Below are 20,854 nucleotides of genomic sequence, written 5' to 3'. Positions count from 1 at the left end.
TTTTGACCTTCTTGATTAAGTGTTCTTATTGTTTGTTGTTGTACACTGTCCTGTTGTAATTTTGATTGATTTTATTGTGTTCATTGTACAGCACTTTGTAACCTTGTTAAGAAAGGTGCTTTATAAATAAAATGTACTTACTACTTACTCTGTGACCTGGTGAGATCATATAGTCACTCTGTGACCTGGTGAGATCATATACTGTAGTCACTCTGTGACCTGGTGAGATCATATACTGTAGTCACTCTGTGACCTGGTGAGATCATATAGTCACTCTGTGACCTGGTGAGATCATATAGTCACTCTGTGACCTGGTGAGATCATATAGTCACTCTGTGACCTGGTGAGATCATATAGTCACTCTGTGACCTGGTGAGATCATATAGTCACCCTGTGACATGGTGAGATCATATAGTCACCCTGTGACCTGGTGAGATCATATACTGTAGTCACTCTGTGACCTGTTGAGATCATATAGTCACTGTGTGACCTGGTGAGATCATATAGTCACTCTGTGACCTGGTGAGATCATATAGTCACTCTGTGACCTGGTGAGATCATATAGTCACCCTGTGACCTGGTGAGATCATATAGTCACTGTGTGACCTGGTGAGATCATATAGTCACTCTGTGACCTGGTGAGATCATATAGTCACCCTGTGACCTGGTGAGATCATATAGTCACTCTGTGACCTGGTGAGATCATATAGTCACTCTGTGACCTGGTGAGATCATATAGTCACCCTGTGACCTGGTGAGATCATATAGTCACATCTATAGTCACTCTGTGACCTGGTGAGATCATATAGTCACTCTGTGACCTGGTGAGATCATATAGTCACTCTGTGACCTTGTGAGATCATATAGTCACTCTGTGACCTGGTGAGATCATATAGTCACTCTGTGACCTGGTGAGATCATATAGTGACTCTGTGACATGGTGAAATCATATAGTCACTCTGTGACCTTGTGAGATCATATAGTCACTCTGTGACCTGGTGAGATCATAGTCACTCTGTGACCTGGTGAGATCATATAGTCACTCTGTGACCTGGTGAGATCATATAGTCACTCTGTGACCTGGTGAGATCATATAGTGACTCTGTGACCTGGTGAGATCATATAGTCACTCTGTGACCTGGTGAGATCATAGTCACTCTGTGACCTGGTGAGATCACATAGTCACTCTGTGACCTGGTGAGATCATATAGTCACTCTGTGACCTGGTGAGATCATATAGTCACTCTGTGACCTGGTGAGATCATATAGTCACTCTGTGACCTGGTGAGATCATATAGTCACTCTGTGACCTGGTGAGATCATATAGTCACCCTGTGACCTGGTGAGATCATATAGTCACATCTATAGTCACTCTGTGACCTGGTGAGATCATATAGTCACTCTGTGACCTGGTGAGATCATAATAGTCACAATAGTGTTAACAGCCAATTTATCTGTAGCAGCAAGTTATATTTTAATTCCTCCTGTAAACCGAGTTGTACAGCAGATTGTGAGCTGTGAGATCTGGCGTCCTTTAAAACAGGCCTTTCAGCATGCCAAAGGGAGAGGAAATGACCCCCCCCCCCTAAGTCTAGTGAAGTCTAGTGACTACCCCCACCTCCTCTTTGTTCCCCAACCTGTACATATTTTTGCTATTTTTACCTTTATGATGATTTGAATTTTGTTGTTATTTTTCATGTCATGATTATTGAATACCCAGGACCTGAATGGAAACAAGACCGCAAGGACTTTTTTTCCGGTGATCCCATTGTATGTGTGTTTGACTGTACCCTGTACTGATTACATTTCTGTTTGACTGCACCCTATTTCTGACAATAAAGTATTCAATCAATCAATCAAATTGTCTCGACGTGGGGCACTACAGCACAACACGGTATCAGGCATCAGGCTTAGAACATAAAAGCATTCTTCTTCTGATGCTATAGATAGAACCAGATAGAAACATCTGACTACATCGTGTCTGTACACCTAAGGCCCAGGCTAATTTTAGTCATTTACACACACATGACATAACTACTGACAAATATCGAGCATTGTGATAAACATAGTTCAAGCAGTCACCATTTATCTAGGCAGTGAATTACGCTCTAGGCAATGCACTGTTCATTGCGAACACAGTGAGCACTAACTATGAGACCTAGCAGAACATGTCTGTCTGTCTGTCTGTCTGTCTGTCTGTCTGTCTGTCTGTCTATGTTAACAGTATGGATTTCTGTATTATCTGTGTATCTTAAGTCATGCCGTCGAAGAGTTCAATGTTATGTCCATGTGTCATACTTGTGCAGATGAATCTCAAGTATCGCAGGAGTTAGAGTCACACTGCCAAATTCAATGCAATATGCCTTTTTTATATTATTATTTTTATCCCACGATTTTGCAACCCATTTCTTTTACCCAGTGTCAATTATCTAATGTAGGGCACTACACTTCCTCGGCCAACCTGGGGGGGCAGCAGACTGACCTCATGCTTCCTTCTATGCATGAGGAGTCCAAGCTGCTTCTTTTCACCTGACAGGAGGGGAGAGTTTCCCCGGCCGGACGTAGCGAGTGGAAGGAACACGTTATTCCGACCAGTTCCTTTCCCCTCCATCAGGCCAGGCAGGGGGAGGTTAAATGGAAAATGGTGCATTTATATAGCGCCTTTATCCAAGGCACTTTACATAGATTGTGCATTACATTCACCCATTCACACACACATTCATACACTGATGTTGGCAGAAACCATGCAAGGCACCAACCAGCACATCAGGAGCAATTAGGGGTTCAGTGTCTTGCTCAAGGACACTTGAATATGAATATGCCATTGCAATAATTCAGGCATATCTTGAAGAAAGTGTCTTGACTGAAGCTATAATATTTTATACTTTTCGCAGAGTGGCACGGCCGTGCCATGAAGAATACATTATTTAACTAGAAAAAGTGCCCTTCCGGGCACAGGTCTCCACCAGGAGGATAGGAGTGTGTGTGATGTTTGGCAAAATGTTTTTTTTTTTGCAATTTTCTTCATTTTGTTGAGGAAATGCAGAGCCAGATCACTCATAGCATCTCTGAGGATAGAATTCTGGATGAGCAGGATATGTGCAGCATTTTGTACAAAACGGGCCACTCCTGAAAACTTTGGAAGGCAATCTTAGCCAATCAGTGTACAATCTGAGAAATCCAACAGACTCGTCTTGATCACATGACTACAGAGATCATGTGTACCGATTGCCATTTCTTCATACGCCTTTGATGGCAATTGGATGATTTGAGGCATTTTGTTCCAAAAATGTGTTTTGCAAAAATCAACCTGTTGGTGGCGCTATAACAGGCCAATGTGAAAAGGGTGGGATATATTCCTCAGCCTAGTAAGAAAAAGTGTGAAAGATTTCACGTAAATTGCATGCTGCGTTCATGATTTGAGGCTATTGTTCAAAACGGGACAATCTTGCAAACTGTGAAAGCCAATTATAGCCAATTAGGATGGAATATGAAATATCGGACAGATCCGACTTGAGCACATGACCATAGAGATACTGTGTAACGATTTGTGAGATTTTTGGACAGAATCTGGAGGAGTAATATCAAAAAATGTGTTTTACAAAAGTCGGCCTCCTGGTGGCGCTATAAAAGGCAGATGCGGAAAATGCAGGTCAAAGGTTTGTCCTTGGCCTCTAGGGAGTGTGCATGCAACGTTTCACGCAGATCGGTGCAGTTGTAGGTAAAAAAAAAACCCAGCACTCACGGTGCTCTGAAATACCTCTCATGTGTCCTGCTCTCGTGTCCGGCTCCGCTGCCCATGACAGACTTTGATGGCGACGTGGAAGGGACACCCCCCCCCCCCCCCCCCCCCCACCTCTCATCTACATGTATTTGTGACTAATCCCCTGATGTACTGGTATTGTACGCCCGTCGCCTGCTGTAATCACGATTGGCTGTTCTTGCTCTAATCTGATCCCCATGGGCGCTGACCCATGGGCGCTGACCCACACACACACACACACACACACACACACACACACACACACACACACACACACACACACACACACACACACACACACACACACACAATGACGAGCCCAGTTATCATAATGTGGGTACATGAACAGTACATGTACAGATCTATGTGAAATTGTGAATATGTATACTGTAGATCTCATCTGAGATGTGAATATACTGTAAATAAGTAATGTGTAGCAGGCTCAGATGCAGGACAGATGACAGCCAAGGTTTTTAGGTCACAAAACAGACTTGATCTTGTAGCGGCTTTACAGAAACATACGCGCCGCTTGCCAGTTACACCAGAACTCCACGCAGGGGAGAGCAGATGTCTGGACTAGTGGTGGCTCTCTGCATGTTTGTGGAGAGGACTGTGAGTGTAAATGGAGAAACACTTGCTCATTTCACTTGTGTCGGACGACAGTTTTGTTTCTTCATGTCAATTTACAATTTAGGCATTTAGACGCTCTTAATCCAGAGCGATTTACAGTAAGCAAGAACAACACATGGTAATACATCAAATACATAAAAAAGTCATCAAGAATCATAAAGAAGTTAAGAACCTAGCTAGCATCTGTCTAACAGTAGAGAATCTATACAGTAAAACTGTGAGAATACACTATAGAGTGCTATGTCTACAGTACATAAAATGCTATCTAAATTACACATGTTTAGCCATTGCATGCGCTTGTAAGTTCGTCGAGGCTGGTGCAAACTACGGCAAATGTCGCTGGCTTACATTGAAAATGAAAGGTAGCCTATGTAGCTTTGTAGAGAGACGTCATCACAGTGTCAGCTGGGACTCCAGCCCTCATCGCTAGCCGCGTGACGCGTTATCCACATTGTCCGGCGAGCGCTGTGCCCGGTGCCCGCGCACACAAGGACGACACAAGTCTTATTTTCATCTCGGTGTCATGGGTTTATGTCATCGTAACTTCCAAATATAGAAACTGTCCAACCAATGTTTTCCGGCCGTGAGAGGCTTCCAGATGCCATCTGGACAACAGCACGCGGGATTGCATGGCAATAAAGCCCACGCTGCTGCGGGGCCTGTGGCATGTGCTCGCTATAGGACTACGTTGGTTAATAATACGCCTTTGTGAAGTTTTTAGTGGTTTAGATTTGTGAAATGCATGAGCTCTGCATGCGCTGTGACTCATATAGTCATTTCGTTCTATAAATGTGTGCCGAAAAGGCCTCTTTTCACACTGCTGAATCATTTATATGTGTGTGGACCGCCCGGGGCTGGGGGACACTTACTTACTACATCGAGGTTGATTATTCTGAGGAACAGTAGTTTCATGCTGCACAAAAGGCCATATAAAGGGTTCCGATTGTAGAGCTTCTGAGTCATTCTAGTCCATTCATAAAGTAGTCGGTCACTACGTCAGTCACACACACACACACACACACACACACACACACACACACACACACACACACACACACACTGCCATTAGGTCATCTGTAATGTCACACACACACACTGCCATTAGGTCATCTGTAATGTCACACACACACACTGCCATTAGGTCATCTGTAATGTCCCCCACACACACTGCCATTAGGTCATCTGTAATGTCCCTCAGTCACACACACTGCCATTAGGTCATCTGTAATGTCCCCCACACCCACTGCCATTAGGTCATCTGTAATGTCCCCCACACACACTGCCATTAGGTCATCTGTAATGTCCCCCACACACACTGCCATTAGGTCATCTGTAATGTCCCCCACACACACTGCCATTAGGTCATCTGTAATGTCCCTCAGTCACACACACTGCCATTAGGTCATCTGTAATGTCCCCCACACCCACTGCCATTAGGTCATCTGTAATGTCCCTCAGTCACACACACTGCCATTAGGTCATCTGTAATGTCCCTCAGTCACACACACTGCCATTAGGTCATCTGTAATGTCCCTCAGTCACACACACTGCCATTAGGTCATCTGTAATGTCCCTCAGTCACACACACTGCCATTAGGTCATCTGTAATGTCCCCCACACACACTGCCATTAGGTCATCTGTAATGTCCCTCAGTCACACACACTGCCATTAGGTCATCTGTAATGTCCCTCAGTCACACACACTGCCATTAGGTCATCTGTAATGTCACACACACACACTGCCATTAGGTCATCTGTAATGTCCACACACTGCCATTAGGTCATCTGTAATGTCACACACACACACTGCCATTAGGTCATCTGTAATGTCCACACACTGCCATTAGGTCATCTGTAATGTCCACACACTGCCATTAGGTCATCTGTAATGTCACACACACACACACTGCCATTAGGTCATCTGTAATGTCCCTCAGTCACACACACTGCCATTAGGTCATCTGTAATGTCCCTCAGTCACACACACTGCCATTAGGTCATCTGTAATGTCCCCCACACACACTGCCATTAGGTCATCTGTAATGTCCCTCAGTCACACACACTGCCATTAGGTCATCTGTAATGTCACACACACACACTGCCATTAGGTCATCTGTAATGTCACACACACACACACTGCCATTAGGTCATCTGTAATGTCACACACACACACTGCCATTAGGTCATCTGTAATGTCCCTCAGTCACACACACTGCCATTAGGTCATCTGTAATGTCCCTCAGTCACACACTGCCATTAGGTCATCTGTAATGTCCCTCAGTCACACACACTGCCATTAGGTCATCTGTAATGTCCCTCAGTCACACACACTGCCATTAGGTCATCTGTAATGTCCCTCAGTCACACACACTGCCATTAGGTCATCTGTAATGTCCCTCAGTCACACACACTGCCATTAGGTCATCTGTAATGTCCCTCAGTCACACACGCTGCCATTAGGTCATCTGTAATGTCCCTCAGTCACACACACTGCCATTAGGTCATCTGTAATGTCCCTCAGTCACACACACTGCCATTAGGTCATCTGTAATGTCCCTCAGTCACACACACTGCCATTAGGTCATCTGTAATGTCCCTCAGTCACACACGCTGCCATTAGGTCATCTGTAATGTCCCTCAGTCACACACACTGCCATTAGGTCATCTGTAATGTCCCTCAGTCACACACACTGCCATTAGGTCATCTGTAATGTCCCTCAGTCACACACACTGCCATTAGGTCATCTGTAATGTCCCTCAGTCACACACACTGCCATTAGGTCATCTGTAATGTCCCAACTTGCTTATAGAGCATAATCGGAGATTGGTAAAGCAAATGCAAGTGTCAATATAGCTGCAAGCAGCGATAAGACGGGGTCAAGCCATAAATGTAATAAAGCAAAAAATCACACCCGTGTGAAGTGAGGGGCGCTCTTATCATCGTACATCATCTCATTCTGGCCGGTCACAATTTGCGTCTTCACTTTTCTGTATTCACTCTTGTGCCCTCACTTTTATCTTCAATATGTACTTTGCTCAGCCAATCGAATCATCACTATGGGGTGATCAGCCAATCACAAGCCAATGTTTCAAAAAGCAATGCCTGTCTTATAATTAGTAGCGAAATACAACTTGATAGATTGATACATTGATAACTACAATGACTGCATTAGGACTAACAAGTACTGTCATACAGAGAGGAGTGATGTCATACTCTTCCAGATTAACAAATGTTGGAGACTGGAGATGACGGAACTCTTTTTGTTACCCCCACAAATCAACCATGCATTAGCAGGGTCCAGATTTTGGACCCAATCAGGTTCCGTGTTCCGGGCTAGTGTCGTTCACTGATTGGAGACTGGAGATGACGTGCAGTACTTAGTTTAGACAGTACTTGGCCATGATCTGATGGTCCGAGGTTGACACTAATGGACTTGATGGGTGGACTTAATCCCCTCAAAGGTAATCACACTTTAATCATTGACCTCCAGAAACCTACCTCAGAGGTAACTAGATTAAGCCAGACTAAATCTAAATAGAAGATTGAGAAACGTTTAGTACTTCTAGTAAGACTAAACCTTAATTGCCCAGACTATTCTTCAACAAAGATGGCGAAAGCAAACATTCTTTGTTCGGTACTCGTACAATAGTATGGTACAAAACACTGAAGTCCTTAAACCAGAAACCTAACCCTAACCTCCCACGGGGCAGCACACCTAAACCTAACCTTAACCCATGTCTAACCAATGACTAGTCTAAACTAAGTATGCACCCCATGCTGATTAGCTGAAGAGCTTGTCTGTCTACGCTGTAGTCCCGTAACCAGAGTCCAGACTCCACTGTAGTCCCGTAACCAGAGTCCAGACTCCATTGTAGTCCCGTAACCAGAGTCCAGACTCCATTGTAGTCCCGTAACCAGAGTCCAGACTCCACTGTAGTCCTGTAACCAGAGTCCAGACTCCATTGTAGTCCCGTAACCAGAGTCCAGACTCCACTGTAGTCCCGTAACCAGAGTCCAGACTCCACTGTAGTCCCGTAACCAGAGTCCAGACTCCACTGTAGTCCCGTAACCAGAGTCCAGACTCCACTGTAGTCCCGTAACCAGAGTCCAGACTCCACTGTAGTCCCGTAACCAGAGTCCAGACTCCACTGTAGTCCCGTAACCAGAGTCCAGACTCCACTCACATGAATGGAAATGCGATTTTAACCAGGCTACGAAATTCTTTGACGTCGCTTTCTTGACGTCATCAAAGGTGGATCGAGCAAATCATATAATTGACTCATTGGGAGATTATGAGTCGAAGTCTAGTCTTAGTCGACTAAATATCAAAATCTTAGGGCCCTATTAAGCAAGACGAAAAACCCATGCGGTAATACAGATTTCGCCCTCGCTCTGCGCCTTTTCGTATTATGGAAGCCGTGGTGAGCGCTCACTCATATGGAATACCACGTTCCTGCATAATTTAGCATTGGGGGAGTGTCCATATGTTAATTATTTTCGCTTTGCGCTAATTGCTATTAAGCCCCTTGACCTAAAAACACTCAGCGCATACCGATTCCGCCTGGGTCTGACCACGTCTTAAAAGCAAAAAGCACTGTTTGATTTTACACTTGAGCGGCTCTGGAGTGCTGCTGGAGTGTTGCCATGTCTGTTTGCTGTTTATTATAAGCGGCTTCTTTTTCTGCAAAGTTGCTTGTAAATATTGGTAGTTGTGGTTGCTTTTCTTGTTTCTAAAGTGCTTATTTGGGCTTTTCTCCTAATGTTGTTTAAACCAGTGATCCTCACACAGCGACATTCCCATGTCAAGGACCCCCAGATGAATGCATTTGCCCAACTAAGCCAGTGACCCCCATGACAGATTTGTGTTTTTAAATGTTTCAATAACATTTTTCAAAAATATTCTTATTGTCACTTTTTTCAAAGATTACTTTTGAAAATAGCAGATCTACCAGCTCACAATGCATCACATTCATTCATTAAAACAATGAACTCTGACTGCAGGGGGATATATATTTATAATGATCATTATAACAATGTGCAAGAAAATATGTAAAAAGAAGGAAGAACTTTATATTTGTGGACAATCAAAATATGCTGGAAATTTTAATGTGGTGTCATTAAAAGGAATCTTGATATGGCAGACTCACTATCTAGAAAATAAAAACATGGCACTTCATTTAAAATAGGTTGTAGACCCCTGTTATATGCGATTCTTTTGGGAGTATGTTTATAGACCTATTTACTTGTTTCTATGAGACATGGCAACAGCGAGCTGTCTGGCTTTCTCGTTGAGATTATAAAGGGTCATATATCGCCCATTTCTAAACCTTTTTTAAAAATTAAAACATCTCCATAATCACTGGGAAGTTTGCTTTCATACGCTGTATCACACCCGTACGCATGGCGCACGTATGGCATTTCAACTCATTCCTTCGTCGTGACTCGAATGAAATAAAATAAAATAAACGTTATTTTACTGGTGTTTTTCAATAGAAACAAATAAAGAGCGTGTGTGCAACAGTCAGTGCATACGTGCATGCACTATAGGCTATATTTCCTCCTTGTCGGGATGGTGAGCTGAGCTCTTCACAGCCCGTTTGTCTTTCATATTATTCTTATAATATTTGATATTATAAACACTCATGGTTATCTCATTTCTCAGCCGTTTTTTAAAATGTAAAAATCCCCACATTCCTTAGGAATCTTGCTTTCATTCGCTGTATGGTATATGGTTCTATTTTTATCGAATTAAACAATATCAAACGAACTTGTATGTTCGGGGGTTAGACGATTCTGGGAACATTACGCATGGATTGCCAATTTGCCAGCCAATGCTGCGTATCTACTCGCAGTTCCATTCCGATCTGAAAGGTATAGGTAGGTGCCATTTCAAAGGCTTAGTTATTCATTTATGAATCAAATGAACTAGAATAAAGATTTTTACAGCTGTTTTTCATGCTTAGAACAGAAACAAATGAAGTGATGATGTGCGTATATCTCCCTCCCTTAGCATATGGCTGCGCCGCTGTAATGACTTTCCAATGAACACTGCAAGTTACTTAACAAAATAGAGACATAGGCCTACAAGCTATGCACATCATGGCTGTGACAGCTTGTGGATCTGTTCTTTTGAGGCATAAAGGTGACAGCATGCAGTGCAATAGGAATAATTAACCCAAAGGTGACAAAGTCATGTCATGTCTATGGTGCCAGTCTGCAGAAATGTAATACCACTTGCCGAAAAAGGCGCATTCCATGAGGACATCAGCTGGTGTCGTAAAGAGAATAGTACGGACATGTTCATTGGGTAAGCCTCAAAACTCCCTGAAACACTCCCATGACTAATTCAAGGCCGTTTTGCTCACACCACAGGGTGTCGAAAGCGCTTCTTACCTGGCCCATAATTGTAATATGACATTGCACACGCCCCCACGTCTTAAAAACTGTAAAATTATATGTAATTAGATTCCACTTGCTTAATAGGGCCCTTAGTCTTTTAATCTTAGTCTTAATGCAATGTTGTTTTTTGCCAGAAAATATTTATATTCTTAGTCTTTTGAATTACACACCATTTAGTCTTAGTCCTATTTTAGACTTCTAAAATTGTTTAGTCTTAGTCTTTAAGTCTTAGCCCATTCTGGGCGGGAACCCCTTTTGATGTTAGCATTATGTTATGCTTTAGCTATTGAAAAATAGCAGATCTAGCTATCGAGTGGCGCGCTACGAGCTTTGTAGGTCTGCTATTTTTGAACGACTGACATAGAAACATAGCTTTTTCAGAAAACGGTCAGGATGTAGAAGACATTTTTAGAATCTGATCTCAGGTCAAAATGGGTTAGTCAACAAAATTAACACTTATACTGTTGTAAATGTAGCACCATTATTGGACCTATGAAATGACGAGCTTTCGAAAAAAGTCCTCTTTGGCTTTCTTTTCCGGTTTGTATAGTTTGTAGTTTACCAATCTGGGAACCCATTGGCAAAATAAAATAAAAACAGTGCCCTCTTTTTTCCTTTGGATTCGCGTCAACAGTCTGTCTAGTTGACTGACTCACTCAAAGAAAACTTCAAGCGCAATGGCTGCCAAGTGGGGTCGACGACGCACTTCCTATTCTTCCTATTGGTTGGTGGTACCCAATCAATTTATGTCGATTTATTATTTTCTTTCTATCATATTTTATCATATTTGACAACACATGTTTTGACGCTTGCTGAAGGAAAATCCAGGGATTAACCCTGACCACACAATAGTATTATGCTAATTTGTCTATTTGGTGTCACTGCTGGTAAACACACCACTTGGCCACAGTCGTCTTCACTTTCATGTCAGTTTGATCCAGCCCTCCTGCCGTCATGCACAAATGGGTCAGGGAGCAGCTAATGGTGCGTTGGATTAGCTGACCAGGTCACCCGGTAGTTAGGGACATTTAACCCTGATCCCTGTTCATGATATCTCCAAATCCACACAGCTGACAGCCATTCACTGTGCCTCTAGCGCAGGGGTGGGCAACTGGTGGCCCGGGGGCCACATGCGGCCCCCACCTTCACTTAATGTGGCCCTCAGGTTAATATCAGAATACTAATATAATATTGGTTTCAGCTGTTTACAATTCCACAACATGCAAACATGACCTGCGTTAATTACTTCAGTCTAAATTAGTAGCTCAATGCTCAACACAAGTATAATTAAAGGCATTTTAAATTAAAAATGTTAATTTTCAGGATTCCAATTCAAAAATAGCAAAAAAAGAATTCAAGATTTCAATTCGAATGTAGCAAAAATAGCCGATCTACAAGGACAAAACGCGGCGCGACGCGTTTTGAGCTTGTAGATCGTCTATTTTTGCTACGACAGTATAATACATGGCCCTAAGGGAGTGAGTATGGAAATATAGTGGCCCTCTCCATCGTCAAAGTTGCCCAATGCCCACCCCTGCTCTAGCGCTTTATGCCCTGCGCCAGTGCAGTGTTTTTTTAATTTACTTCATTTTACTTTCCAATGAAATAGAGGGAACCTTTTTCATGCTACAGAACTCATGCACAACTAAGCAGGCTTCGCTGTGGGAATAAACCAATATTATATAACGTTTAAATTACCGAATAACAAAAAATCACGATTGTGTGAAGTGAGTGAATGCTGCCACATGACGTCACTGCATAAAGCAAACATTAAAAGTCCTTAGACTCGGCTGCCACCTGACATCACGAGGGGGGTCCTGCTTTTTGGTGGGGGAGCATGAATAAGACAAACATTAAAAGTCCTTAGACTCGGCTGCCACATGACATCACGAGGGGGGTCCTGCTTTTTGGTGGGGGAGCATGAATAAGACAAACATTAAAAGTCCTTAGACGTGGCTGTCTGAAAGCCAGACGTTGGAGGCAATGGCATGCATGGTTGGTCCTCAATGTGGGGTCTGGTCTGGAGACGTCCCAGGGGTCCCTGAGGCGGTTTTAACCCATTTTGGGCGGGAACCCCTTTTGGTGTTAGCATTATGTTATGCTTTAGCTATTGAAAAATAGCAGATCTACAAGCTCGTAATAGGTCTTCTATTTTTGAAAAATCGAAGAACCACTGACATAGAAACATAGCTTTTTCAGAAAACTGTCAGGATGTAGAAGACATTTTTAGAATCTGATCTCAGGTCAAAATGGGTTAAGGTAGCCCCCAGCTAAATGATTGATGGTTAAGAACCAAATGGTCCCTTACAGGTCTGGATCTCTGAGTTAAATTAAGTATTTTACAGAGTAGATCCATATTATATATATAATATATGCTGCTGCTGAATGCGGCTGAAGGAAGCCAAACAAAAACGTGTTTTTTACTCTCATGTACCGTCCTGTACACAAGAAGTAACAATAAAGTACAACCTCGACCTTGAACCTTGAAACAAAACAAACTGGGTGACCTTGAAATTGGAGAAGGTTGTGTCGTGAGCATCACTGTTTTAAAGGACTGCGAGTGTCCAAACAGTCCACTGTGTGTACTTCCCCTCCATGTTAAATGTAAACCAGTGAATGAGTCAGTGTGCCGTCAGTGTGCTGTACCTGTGGAGTGGATGGGGATAAATATTTGCCTGCACACTGTTACACAACAGAGGAAGGAGCCAGTAATCATTAGCTGCTGCTGCTGGGACAGACTTACTGTAAACCTTGATGTCCTTCCATTCCAACTGCAGAACTCACATCGTGTTGTTTATTCACCGTGGTCACACTCAAGCTCGCAGATGCAAATGTACTATACTCTTTTTTTTATTTTTTTCTTATAATCTTTATCCCACGATTTTGTAACCCATTTTTCACCCCTGTGTCAATTATCTAATGTGATCCTGGGCTCTACACACCCTCGGCCAACCTGGGGAGAGCAACAGACTTGAACTCATGCTTCCTTCATGCCTGAGTGTCCAAGTTGCTCCTTTACACCTGACAGGGTGGAGTTTCCCTGGTTGGACGTAGAGCGTGGAAGGAACACGTTATTCCAACCAGTTCCTTTCCCCTCCATCAGGCGCCCCGGCTGGCCAGGGGGAGGCAGTTTAGAGACCAGGATTACTGTACTATACTCTTTGACTTCTGTACTTGACCGGAGTCCTCTCCTCCAAGGGTCTATGTTAGGCGCCCTCCTTTTTTCAACCTACATCAAATGTCTTTGCCCGAAAACTGTGAATGTTTGCCCCATAATAGGGTTTGATTGATTGATTGAAATATTTATTAACAGTTTGCAGAATTACAGTACATTTCAAGCACAAACTCAATACAAATTCTGTTAACTGTGAGTGGACGACCCAATTAAGCATTACACTTGTTTACAAGAGGGTCCACCATGTTCAATTCATCAAAAACATTATGTACAAGTGGACTGCGGGATATTTCTGTGCATCTCTGTTATATTGTTTTGTTTTGTTTTGTTATGTGTTTGTTTTGTTATGCATTTATTTTGTTGTGTTTTGTCTATGTCTATGTCAGTTTCACATACAAAAGAAATTGAATAAAGTACAAATCATAAAAAAAAAAAAAAAAAAAAAAGATTACGTACAAATAGACACTTCTATATAGTCAAAGAACAGAACAGGAATTCATCATAATGGAGGTAAAAAGGGAAAAGAAACATATACAGTGAGGGAAAAAAGGGGGGGGGGGGTGTTGGTGGGGGGGATTCAGATTTTACGGGGGCCAGTTTCGAATTGCAGCCATCCGTAGGTGCCCTTTGAGAGAGCGGTTTTGAAGGAGTCAATGGATTCGCATGTCTTAATGACTGTTGGTAGGGCGTTCCACATTTTGGTGGCATAGGAGCGAAAATAATTTAGTCCCTTGTTTGTGCCGAGTCTGGGTTGTACATGGTTTGTTGCACTCCCTCTGGTATGGGTACGCTATAGGGTTCAAGTAGTTAAAAGACAGGCTGGCACCAAATCATAATTAAATAACTGATTACAAATGAGATGAATAATAAAAAATCACACCCGTGTGAACTGAGTGGTGTAAGGTCTTATATAGACTGATCAGCTGTGGTCTGACGTAATGTCTGACGTAATGAAATCACACCTGTGTGAACTGGGTGACCATAGCAACCATGCTCATATTTTGGTACGAACAGACAGACAGACACGTAAACTAACAAAGCCAGTTATAGGAGTGGTTTACACCACACAAAAAAAGGCTAAAATCGAGATATATATGCTGTTACAAATATCAAGTGACATTATAAGGTTATAGAACTTTATTACTATTTGGACAATGTGTTAAGGTAATTTTACCATAATAGTGGAGACGCATTGCCCAGCCCTACTCTCATGTTTTAACTCTTTGAGAGTTTCAAGGATTTCTATATAGTTTGTAGACTTCTCTATGGCAGAATGGCGTTTTTGAATGATTTATTGAAAATTCTCTGTTGTGAATGTGTGACAACGAAAGACCTTCAGAGAAAGCTTGACTTGTCTGCTTCCAGGAAAAAAATGAACTGAGTTGATAAAATGTTTAGTTCTTGTGTTGGAAGCCATTTAAAAGAGCCTGCATTTACACTGTTTCTGTTTCTAGGACAACCAAAAAAAGTTATGCCCGGTTGAAGTTTTATTTTCTAAATAACTTTTTTTCTGCTGGGCATACATAGCCATGCAATATCTCATTTTAAAGGGTGAGTTGTCTAGTTCAATTAAAATAAAATAAAAAGTTTCTCACATGTACCACTGTAGATATTTTGCCATCTATAAATAGCATGGTCAGTCATGATCAATCTGACCTATCCAGCTAAAAGTCCCCATAGCTCTGAAATTGGAACATCATATAAACTCAATTCTTTTTTGGGGTAAAATTAGACATTCTAACGCACATTTTGATATATACCATGTTTACATAGTCTTACCAGTACCTTGTCTATTCATGCATGTATCTCAAAAACCTGTTATGAAGAAACACAGTTTTGATAAAAAACACATCCAAGGACATTGTTTTGATATGACTTGGTGCCCATGATATGTATCAAAATATAGACTTGAATGTATACTGTATTATAAAAAAGAAATTGAGTTATTACCATCTACCGTTACAGAGTAAATCACAGTTGAAACTTGCTTAGTCATATACAATAAACCTCACAATAGTGAACAAAATAGTCATGACAGGTCTAACTCATTGTAAAAGCGTCTTTTATTTTTTACGACTACTAACATAATAAAATGATAAATATTACAGAAAATAAATAGGCCTACATACAAAACAGTTACTCCTCCCCTAGCTCTGATCCATAGCTCTAAATGCGCATTTAGAGCTATGGATCAGAGCTACTCCTCCCAAATGTCCCCAAACCCAGTCCTTGACGGTGTGTGTGTGTGAGTTAACCTGACTCCGCCATATGGGGCAGCAGAGTGTACACTGTGTTCCCCCCTCCTGCTCCCATCTGGGAACTCTCAGGCAGACTTGATGCCCGGCCACAAAACGGCCTGGCCAATCAGCAGCAGCTTCTAGCAACTTCTAGCAGCAGCTTCTAGCTTCTACTAGCTGCTGCTGATTGGCCAGGCCGTTTTGTGAGCAACTTCGCTTCTAGCTGCTGCTGATTGGCCAGGCCGTTTTGTGGCCGGGCATCAAGTCTGCCTGAGAGTTCCCAGATGGGAGCAGGAGGGGGGAACCCAGTGTACTCTCTGCTGCCCCATCTGGCGGAGTCAGGTTATGTGTGAGTAGGCTAAATAAAAAAAACACCCAAAAACTGCCCCCCCTGAAATGAATGAATGAATGAATCCGGTTCAGTGTCGGAGAACGCCATCGCAGTCTTGACTCTTCATCCTCCTCCTCCTCCTCCTCATCTGATGCCAGTTCTAAATATATAAAAAGAAATAAACATTTTAGCTGTAGTCAGTGCACGCTACTATTACATGGCGTTTTACCCGGCTGCTGGCGATCAATGATTTTATTGTGCAGTGTCTTTGTGGGCCGAGTCGTGGCATGACAAATACAAATAGATGCTTGTATAAGTAGTATCACGATAAAATAATATGGCAACGTTAGAATGAAACACCAATGAGTGATCGGTGGTAATGTAGCTAGCTGCCCAGGGTATATCCAGCACCATTGCGTCGCAATCATCCAGCAACATTGGTACTGGCTATTGCCCGGGCTTGTGGCCCGGCCAATAGCCAGTACCATTTGTGCAGTGTTTGTTAGCAACTACTACTAGCCAACAGCCAGTGGAATGTGGTGACGTGATGGTGCTGGATATACGCTGGGCAGCTACATTACACGCGATCACTCATTGGTGGTGTCATTCTAACGTCGCCATATTATTTTATCGTGATACTAATTATACAAACATCTATTTGTATGCCACGATGCCACGATTCGGCCCACAAAGACACAGTACAATACATTCATTTGATCAGATGTTTTTGTTAGCTACGTCGATCACCTATAGTACCGACCCTTGTTATATATTCTCCGACTATGCATGTCACGATGACTAAACCAGTTAGATCTATCCATATATGGTTCTACCACATCTATCTGATATCAGCACTAGGTCGGCTCGGGCCAAATATAGGGATCGTCTTACTAGACATGTCATATTAGGGCATTTTCGAATACAATAAAATTACCTTTTAGCGAAGGCATCAGCCTTGGTGGTAACTCCGGTGGGGAGAAGAAAAAACATTGCACACGTGTAATCCGCGAGGGTGGATGTTGCAGCCCGGCCAACGGTCTGGGACTGGAGAATGCCACTGGACACGGATGGATCATTTTTCAGATTGTTTTTTTTGCGGCGACTGCAAACCTGGCTGAAAAACTCTTCCTCCAGTGCCCACCTCGGAGGAGTCAACCAACCCCCCTGTTCACTGGGGGCTGGGCGTCAGTTTCCAATAGGAAAGCATACACGTGTCACGTGACACGGGAATTCTGGGAAATGTAGTTGATATTTATGCTCAATACTATATACAGAGGTGCGGACCGAATTAATATATTGGTATTAATAAAAAAAGAGAACTACGGAAAATCACGTACAGGGCAGAAAAGACTAATGCAAAACTCCACGTGTTTTCCAGTAGTAATCTGTCTAAGGGTTAAGGTATAGTTTTACCATAATAGTGAAGACGCATTGCCCAGCCCTACTCTCATGTTTTAAGGTATAGTTTTACCATAATAGTGAAGACGCATTGCCCAGCCCTACTCTCATGTTTTAAGGTAGTTTTACCATAATAGTGGAGACGCATTGCCCAGCCCTACTCTCATGTTTTAAGGTAGTTTTACCATAATAGTGAAGACGCATTGCCCAGCCCTACTCTCATGTTTTAAGGTAGTTTTACCATAATAGTGGAGGCGCATTGCCCAGCCCTACTCTCATGTTTTAAGGTAGTTTTACCATAATAGTGAAGACGCATTGCCCAGCGCTACTCTCATGTTTTAAGGTAGTTTTACCATAATAGTGAAGACGCATTGCCCAGCCCTACTCTCATGTTTTAAGGTATAGTTTTACCATAATAGTGAAGACGCATTGCCCAGCGCTACACTCATGTTTTAAGGTATAGTTTTACCATAATAGTGAAGACGCATTGCCCAGCCCTACTCTCATGTTTTAAGGTATAGTTTTACCATGATAGTGAAGACGCATTGCCCAGCCCTACTCTCATGTTTTAAGGTAGTTTTACCATAATAGTGAAGACGCATTGCCCAGCCCTACTCTCATGTTTTAAGGTATAGTTTTACCATAATAGTGAAGACGCATTGCCCAGCCCTACTCTCATGTTTTAAGGTAGTTTTACCATAATAGTGAAGACTCATTGCCCAGCTCTACTCTCATGTTTTAATGTAGTTTTACCATAATAGTGAAGACGCATTGCCCAGCCCTACTCTCATGTTTTAATGTAGTTTTACCATAATAGTGAAGACGCATTGCCCAGCCCTACTCTCATGTTTTACGGTAGTTTTACCATAATAGTGAAGACTCATTGCCCAGTCCTACTCTCATGTTTTAAGGTAGTTTTACCATAATAGTGAAGACGCATTGCCCAGCCCTACTCTCATGTTTTACGGTAGTTTTACCATAATAGTGAAGACTCATTGCCCAGTCCTACTCTCATGTTTTAAGGTAGTTTTACCATAATAGTGAAGACGCATTGCCCAGCCCTACTCTCATGTTTTAAGGTAGTTTTACCATAATAGTGAAGACGCATTGCCCAGCCCTACTCTCATGTTTTAAGGTAGTTTTACCATAATAGTGAAGACGCATTGCCCAGCCCTACTCTCATGTTTTAAGGTAGTTTTACCATACTAGTGAAGACGCATTGCCCAGCCCTACTCTCATGTTTTAAGGTCGTTTTACCATAATAGTGAAGACGCATTGCCCAGCCCTACTCTCATGTTTTAAGGTAGTTTTACCATAATAGTGGAGACGAAATTGCCCAGCCCTACTCTCATGTTTTAAGGTAGTTTTACCATAATAGTGAAGACGAAATTGCCCAGCCCTACTCTCATGTTTTAAGGTAGTTTTACCATAATAGTGAAGACTCATTGCCCAGCCCTACTCTCATGTTTTAAGGTAGTTTTACCATAATAGTGGAGACGCATTGCCCAGCCCTACTCTCATGTTTTAAGGTAGTTTTACCATAATAGTGGAGACTCATTGCCCAGCCCTACTCTCATGTTTTAAGGTAGTTTTACCATAATAGTGGAGACGCATTGCCCAGCCCTACTCTCATGTTTTAAGGTAGTTTTACCATAATAGTGGAGACTCCTTGCCCAGCCCTACTCTCATGTTTTAAGGTAGTTTTACCATAATAGTGGAGACTCATTGCCCAGCCCTACTCTCATGTTTTAAGGTAGTTTTACCATAATAGTGAAGACGCATTGCCCAGCCCTACTCTCATGTTTTAAGGTCGTTTTACCATAATAGTGAAGACGCATTGCCCAGCCCTACTCTCATGTTTTAAGGTAGTTTTACCATAATAGTGGAGACGAAATTGCCCAGCCCTACTCTCATGTTTTAAGGTAGTTTTACCATAATAGTGAAGACGAAATTGCCCAGCCCTACTCTCATGTTTTAAGGTAGTTTTACCATAATAGTGGAGACTCATTGCCCACTCTCATGTTTTAAGGTAGTTTTACCATAATAGTGAAGACGCATTGCCTAGCCCTACTCTCATGTTTTAAGGTAGTTTTAGCACAATAGTGGAGACTCATTGCCCAGCCCTACTCTCATGTTTTACGGTAGTTTTACCATAATAGTGAAGACGCAATGCCCAGCCCTACTCTCATGTTTTAAGGTAGTTTTAACATAATAGTGAAGACGCATTGCCCAGCCCTACTCTCATGTTTTAAGGTAGTTTTAGCACAATAGTGGAGACTCATTGCCCAGCCCTACTCTCTTGTTTTACGGTAGTTTTACCATAATAGTGAAGACGCATTGCCCAGCCCTACTCTCTTGTTTTAAGGTAGTTTTACCATAATAGTGAAGACGCATTGCCCAGCCCTACTCTCTTGTTTTAAGGTAGTTTTACCATAATAGTGAAGACGCATTGCCCAGCCCTACTCTCTTGTTTTACGGTAGTTTTACCATAATAGTGAAGACGCATTGCCCAGCCCTACTCTCTTGTTTTAAGGTAGTTTTACCATAATAGTGGAGACTCATTGACCAGGCCTACTCTCATGTTTTAAGGTAGTTTTACCATAATAGTGAAGACGCATTGCCCAGCCCTACTCTCATGTTTTAAGGTAGTTTTACCATAATAGTGAAGACGCATTGCCCAGCCCTACTCTCATGTTTTAAGGTAGTTTTACCATACTAGTGAAGACTCATTGCCCAGCCCTACTCTCATGCTTTAAGGTAGTTTTACCATAATAGTGAAGACATTGCCCAGCCCTACTCTCATGTTTTAAGGTAGTTTTACCATAATAGTGAAGACGCATTGCCCAGCCCTACTCTCATGTTTTAAGGTAGTTTTACCATAATAGTGGAGACTCATTGCCCAGCCCTACTCTCATGTTTT

General features: G+C 42.4%; 1 protein-coding gene across 2 annotated transcripts in view; it reads left to right on the top strand.

The window, feature by feature from the left end:
- Positions 1 to 20,854, top strand: part of ptpn11b (protein tyrosine phosphatase non-receptor type 11b) — a 119,345-nt gene that overhangs the window by 21,602 nt on the left and 76,889 nt on the right. The window lies entirely within an intron of this gene.

The sequence above is a fragment of the Electrona antarctica genome, assembly GCF_951216825.1.
Source record: "Electrona antarctica genome assembly, chromosome: 2".
In the NCBI taxonomy this organism is placed as follows: Eukaryota; Metazoa; Chordata; class Actinopteri; order Myctophiformes; family Myctophidae; genus Electrona; species Electrona antarctica.
The sequence above is the reverse complement of the archived record's forward strand: the minus strand, read 5'-3'. Positions and strand labels throughout refer to the sequence as shown.